General features: G+C 30.9%; 1 protein-coding gene and 1 long non-coding RNA gene across 6 annotated transcripts in view; both read right to left on the reverse strand.

Moving 5' to 3' along the window:
• Positions 1–2,211, reverse strand: part of LOC146536761 (cell adhesion molecule Dscam2-like) — an 80,374-nt gene extending 78,163 nt beyond the window's left edge. For 3 of the 5 annotated variants that reach the window (XM_085189011.1, XM_085189013.1, XM_085189012.1), the window contains exon 1: positions 2,003–2,211. The gene's annotated coding sequence lies outside the window, so the exon portion shown is untranslated. The remainder of the gene's footprint in view (positions 1–2,002) is intronic. The other 2 variants (XM_085189014.1, XM_085189009.1) reach the window with 1 other exon arrangement.
• A 1,281-nt stretch (positions 2,212–3,492) lies between these two features.
• On the reverse strand, positions 3,493–5,754 carry LOC146536762 (uncharacterized). The gene is made up of 3 exons (XR_014878207.1): positions 5,232–5,754; positions 4,817–4,930; positions 3,493–4,475 (listed from the first exon to the last, which is right to left on the reverse strand). It is a non-coding gene; the product is annotated as an uncharacterized LOC146536762 (long non-coding RNA).
• Between the last annotated feature and the right edge of the window lie 246 nt (positions 5,755–6,000).

The following is a 6,000-nucleotide window of genomic DNA, read 5'->3' on the forward strand; positions in this document are numbered from 1 at the left end:
CCGCTGAATTCTGAAGGCATTGCGTGTTGAGTGACGGAAAATGAAGAAATGAAAATTTTAAATATTGCATTTCCTCGAGTGAGAATTGAACTCACAACCTGTCGGCCTCGTGGCCCCTAATATGTGTATAGATATTTATATTTAAGAAAATTCTATAGAACCAAAATAGCAAGGAAATTTCGTACGCCACACGTGTCATTCAAAAGCTGCTAAGGAGATTCTTATGTGAATTTTATGTCAACTATTCTGCATTAACCGTTGTAGAACGAAGGCGATTTGGGGAGCTAACGATAAACGCTTTTAATGGGAGTTCCATCGTTTCACACAATTAGGTCAATATATATAGGTAAGGTATAAAAAAGCAACAGAACTTCTAAATAAAATAAAAAAAAATCAATTTCTCGCTATATCCCGCAAATAGCAGAAGAGGGAGTGCTAAGACACTCCGTTCCCCACTTTCCGCTGAATTCTGGAGGTATAGCGCGTTGAGTGGCGGGTATCAACTCTGCGAATCCTCGGTACCAGAGTGAAGAAATGGAAATATAAATGTAGATAAATATTTAATTTCTTCGAGTGGAGATCGAATCCACATCCAGTCGCGTTACCACTTACACCCTTGCACCCTTGCGTAATAACTAGACTCTAAAAAGCATAAGAATTTGTATATAAAAAAAATAAGTAATTTATTTTCTTACAACAGTACAAAATAAATTTAATTTATTTATTACTATAAAGTATGGGTTAGTACTCCCAGGCTGATATATTAGAGTCCGACGCAGCCTTAGTTCTATATTTTTGTAACAATCGATAGCAACTCCAGTCTAGGAAGTTTAAGTACACTTTAGGAATTGTTCATTATTAATTTTTGAAATGTTCGTTGTTCACTCATTTATTATGCAATGCTATATTAGTCGATAATGAGTTTTTGAAATAAAAAATTATATATTTATACTGTACATGTATCTAATTTTCTAATATAATGAAATTAAATTATGAGTAATATTTTTTCAGCTGCATCCTGTATCTCGCATATAGCAGGGTAGGCAGAGATAACGTAATGTTAACTCTCCGTCCCCAATTTTCCGCCGAATTTTCAAGGCATTGCGTGTTGAGTGGTAGAATTCAACGCCGCCCTTTGCCTCGACACCAGAGCGAAGAAATGGAAATATAAACGTAAATAAATATTTCACTTCCTCGAGTGGGGATCGAACCCACAACCGTCGCGTTACACTCACACCCTTGTGCCGCTGCGCCACTGCGGCCTCAATAATCAAAGTCATATACAAAATTTCCAAAAGAAATTATTTTTTTAAATTTCACCAAACAAATTTACATTTATAAATTTTTTTTAACATAAAATAACACACAAAAACTAAATGTGAACAAATTCTAATTTACACATTATTACGTACATATATAATTTTATTTAATATTTCAAAAGTCACATTGACATATGAAACAAAGCCTTAAGCCTTGTTTAATACCGCGATGATTGCATCCTATCCCGGTTTGACGTAGGATGGAAGCTGTGTAATTTATATCTTTACTACTGACCAATATTACTAAAAACTAATAAAATATATAAATAAATAATATTTATGATATTTATTATTTTCTAAAAGTTTATAATGAATTAATTGGAATAAAATTTTAGTTTTATAACAATTATCTTACATTTTATCGTAACAAATATAAATTATATTGAAATAAACTTTAAGTTAATTAGAAAGTTTTAATTTTTTAAAATACAATCAATTATAATAATTTATATTTAAGAATATTAAATTTAATTGCTAATATTTAAAAAAAACATACACAAAGTAATTTTAACAATATATTTAATAATATATAATCAATTATAATAATTTATATTTAAGAATATAAGAATATTAAATTAAATTACCAATACGAAAAAAAAAACACAGCAAATATAACACCTGTCTAACTATTAGCAGTAGTTCAACAACACCTTAATTAGTTCGAAGAAAGTTTTGTCACTCACCAACTTCCCGTAACTTTTCTCAAAGAGCGACACCGGCAAAAGTCATAACACAGAATCACAACTATACAAAAAAAAGTCCAAAAAAAGTTTTAAAACTTATCATAAGTTTAAAAAAAACAGGATTTAATGTGAAAAAAGTCGGTATACTAAACTAGCGCACGTCAGCCGGGCGCGGAGGCCGCGGACGATGCGAGGCAGAGGCTGGGCGGATCGCGCGCGACTGAGCCCATCTCCGTCCTCCCGCGCTCTCCTGCCTATTTTATATATAAATACCCACTATATACCGATTTATATATTTACACACACTCATACATATTTAACTTTTTTCCCATTTCACATCGTTTATTCCCGTACGTACGAGTGTGTGTGTGTGTGTGTGTGTGCCGCCATTCGAACCGAACGGAACGAATGCTCCACTCTAGTATTTACGTGTTTTTAGAAAGGGTGAAGCTTTTATACCTTTCCTTTCTGTACGTTCTGTAGTTGAACGCAGCGGTCTGAATACTGGACCGTGAAATATTTCTTTTCGATTTATGACTTACATTTTTTTTTCCAACGTTTTCTATATATTTATTATTTGGGTTTTAGCTTTGTGAATTTATTATTTACGAATATTTATTAAATATATTTATGAAATTATTTTCAGTTTCCAATAGAGAGATGCGTTAAGCAAGTTAATTTTGGGTGACGTTTTCTAACTAACAACAAACTTTGCAAATCGTTGCTTAGCAACGATCGCATAGCGACGGTTGTTATTAACATGGCGGAGTAAATTGCATGTCAAAATAATAAGTATTTTAATATATTGGTATATATCCCGAGACCCTTAAGTATATGAGTATTTTCTCACAATTAAATTAGCGGTTTGGCCCTGATTGCGTAAAAGACAGACAGACAGAGTTACTTTCGAATTTATAATATAGGTATGGATATAATTATATTATTTAATTTTGTTAAAGCCTAAACCTATAGTAATATGTTGATTTCAGATTCCGTTTTAGAGTTTCCAAGTCCATGTCGCTGGCAAGTATGTAAACAGCTGATGTCGCGGACAGATAATGAAATTTATGTTTAGCGGTTGCCATCGAATAACAGGCCGTCATTTCAAATTTACGACGGTTGCGGCCAACGCGCGGCGAACACCGGACTGTTCCATCACTATTTATTACTTTCGTTCCATCGATACCTTGCACATCGCCTCAGCTGGGAATCGATCACAGAACACATTTACTCAAAGAATGTTCACTTCATACTAAAAAATGGGTGACAAAACGATGCTGCTGCCATCTCTGTGCGTGCCCAGCAAAACTATTAGCGGGAAAATTTGGCTTTAGAATTTTATTTATAAAAGCCAGAATTATGACTATTTCAAAATCATTTGGAAGTATTATTATTTAAATTATATAATAATACTTCCAAATGATTTTGAAAGAGTCTGAATGATTTATAGTACAATAATAAAAAATAAATGCAGTAATAAAACTAACAAACATTTTACATTTTCTTTATTGCTTATAAACATTTGTTTTAATTATATTTACACAAACAGTATTTCTGCAAAACAATTAAAATATACTGCTAAAGATTACAACATTGCTACAAGACAAACTTGCTCTTATATGTTAAAAACAATAACAATTTTAATTTTTATAAGTTAAATAGATCATAATCTGCAAAAAAAAATAATTTATATATTTATTAACCTATAAGATTGTAGGCAGTACTTAATTGTTGTGTTATTGAATTTCTTTTTTTTTTAAACAATTACAAAGATAAAATTAATAAAGTAGGTATAATGAAGTTAATACAGTGTTGGTCAAATTAAATCTAACATTAATATACAATTACTTATTTTTAATATATCTATTTTCCTTTTTAACAATTTCTGATAATCTGCAAATTGTCTATTTTTAACTAAACAAAATCTTTTTACTGTTATGTGGAAGACACTATTACATATAAAATCAACATTTTCTTTAAGATGTTCCTCACATTCGGCAAGAAAACTAAAATTTACATCTTTTTCCAATTTGCAGATTGCAAGTTTTTTGAGGTTTAAAGAATATGATAATGTTTCGTATAAATTATTGCAGATTGTGGCACAGTTCTCAACACATAAAATCTTATACAATTTTCAGATACATAGTTTAACTTCTTTTTAGCATTATCATATTCTTTCAAGTCCATAAAAGTGTACAATAATATATTATCGGTATGTTTCACTTTTAAAACTGAATCACAAAGCTTGCATTGGGGAGAGCTATGACAAATGTATAATTTTCAAAAAAGTTATACATTTTCTTCAAATGATTGAGTTAGAGAAAAAAAGACATACATTTTCTTCAAATTAAGAATTGTTAGCCATATTGGTACAGCGTGGCTGCCTTTCTTTCGATCTGCAGAATCACTATTTCAGCAGCTAAACATATAAATCCTAAATTTGCAGTGACTGTTGTCTCTCCGGGTAGCAATCCTGAAAATAACAAGAGTTAATAAAGGTCAGGTTACAGAAACTAAAATCAACATATCATTGTTAGATGAATCTTCTTGATTAAGCAATTAAAAGAAAATTAAAGAAATTGTTTAAGATTAATGTAATTTTAGTTGTAACTATTAGTATTTTTTTAAATTTATCTGTGTTTATGTTTTAAAATTGTTAATTAAATTTTATATTTTATTTTTACATATATATCTATCTGTTTTAGGTTTTTTCACTGTTACCATAAGATGGGCTATTTATTAAGATAGTTTTTTAAGTTAAATATATTGTCATTACAAGTGAACCAGTATCAATTAATAATATACTTGAATTACCTTTTGAATACTCGTCAATACCCTTCTTTGCAATGGTCCTGGTATAAAATTTGCAGGAAAATGTAATGTCCCTGATTGTTTAGTGGAAAAATTAAAATCTTTGATTACCTGATTCTGAAAATAAAATATAATTGGATGAAAATACATTGCCAATGTATGATTACTAATTTGTAAATAAATGGAACCGTTTTTCTAAACAGTATTTTTTTTTTCAATAAAATTGACAAACGAAGCCCTTTCAAAATGGTGGCAACATAATATTCTATGTTCACCATACATTTTTTTCTGAAAATCGATAGAATACCACGGGCCTTCGGGGAAGCAAAACTTGGCCCAAGTTTCACAACTAAAAAAGTACAACATTTAAGATATGACTTTATCTAGAGTAGTTAAGTATTACTTAATGATTACTTACTTGTGAATTGGTAGGACCTGGACTAGGGAACCTATATGGTTTAATTTCAGGATCTTCACGAGGGGACATTTGAGGCATCTACTTTTCAAATTGTCTCCCATATTTTAGATCCAAATATTCAAACAGAGAGAACAACTGAACCACAATAAAAATCTAAATATAAAATACAACAGAAATGCTACTAACAGGTTGCTTGTTTAAGTCGCAGTAGTATTTCGCCATTTGCAAATGCTAATAATACCATTGCCATATCAAAACATAATCCTACTACTGTACTTTAAATACCGGTTACATAAAATGTTTCTCATATCGAAAAACATTTTATCACGGTGCCTTGCATACATGAAATATTATAAAGAAAGTTATTTATTAAACATTAAGTAACTAAATTGTGAATTAAAATTAAATTCTTAAAAAAATACTCTTAGAAAAACTACTAATTAGTAGTTTGACTTTAATATAGCAACAGGACTCGGCTCCCAAGTAGGTATGTCGCCCAAGCTCCTAAGGAAGTCGACCGGGCCTGGAATCGATTACCAAACGATATTTATTGGCTCCATATCGCTTATTTATTGACTATCTCGCACCTTCGCTTTTCGTAGACGTTCGCGCAAAATTTTAGAGAAAACACGTTGTTTGGAGGTGAGCAAATTGAATTTTGACGAAACTTTATTACGTGCTCATGTGAGGGTGTCGCGTGAAGGGGGAAGAAATAGAAATTGTAAGTGTATTGACATAAATATGTCACAGATCAATAGATAGAAGGGAC

This window comes from Heliconius melpomene, chromosome 8 (genome assembly GCF_056956725.1).
Source record: "Heliconius melpomene rosina isolate 202511_hmr_F chromosome 8, ASM5695672v1, whole genome shotgun sequence".
Classification (NCBI taxonomy): domain Eukaryota; kingdom Metazoa; phylum Arthropoda; class Insecta; order Lepidoptera; family Nymphalidae; genus Heliconius; species Heliconius melpomene.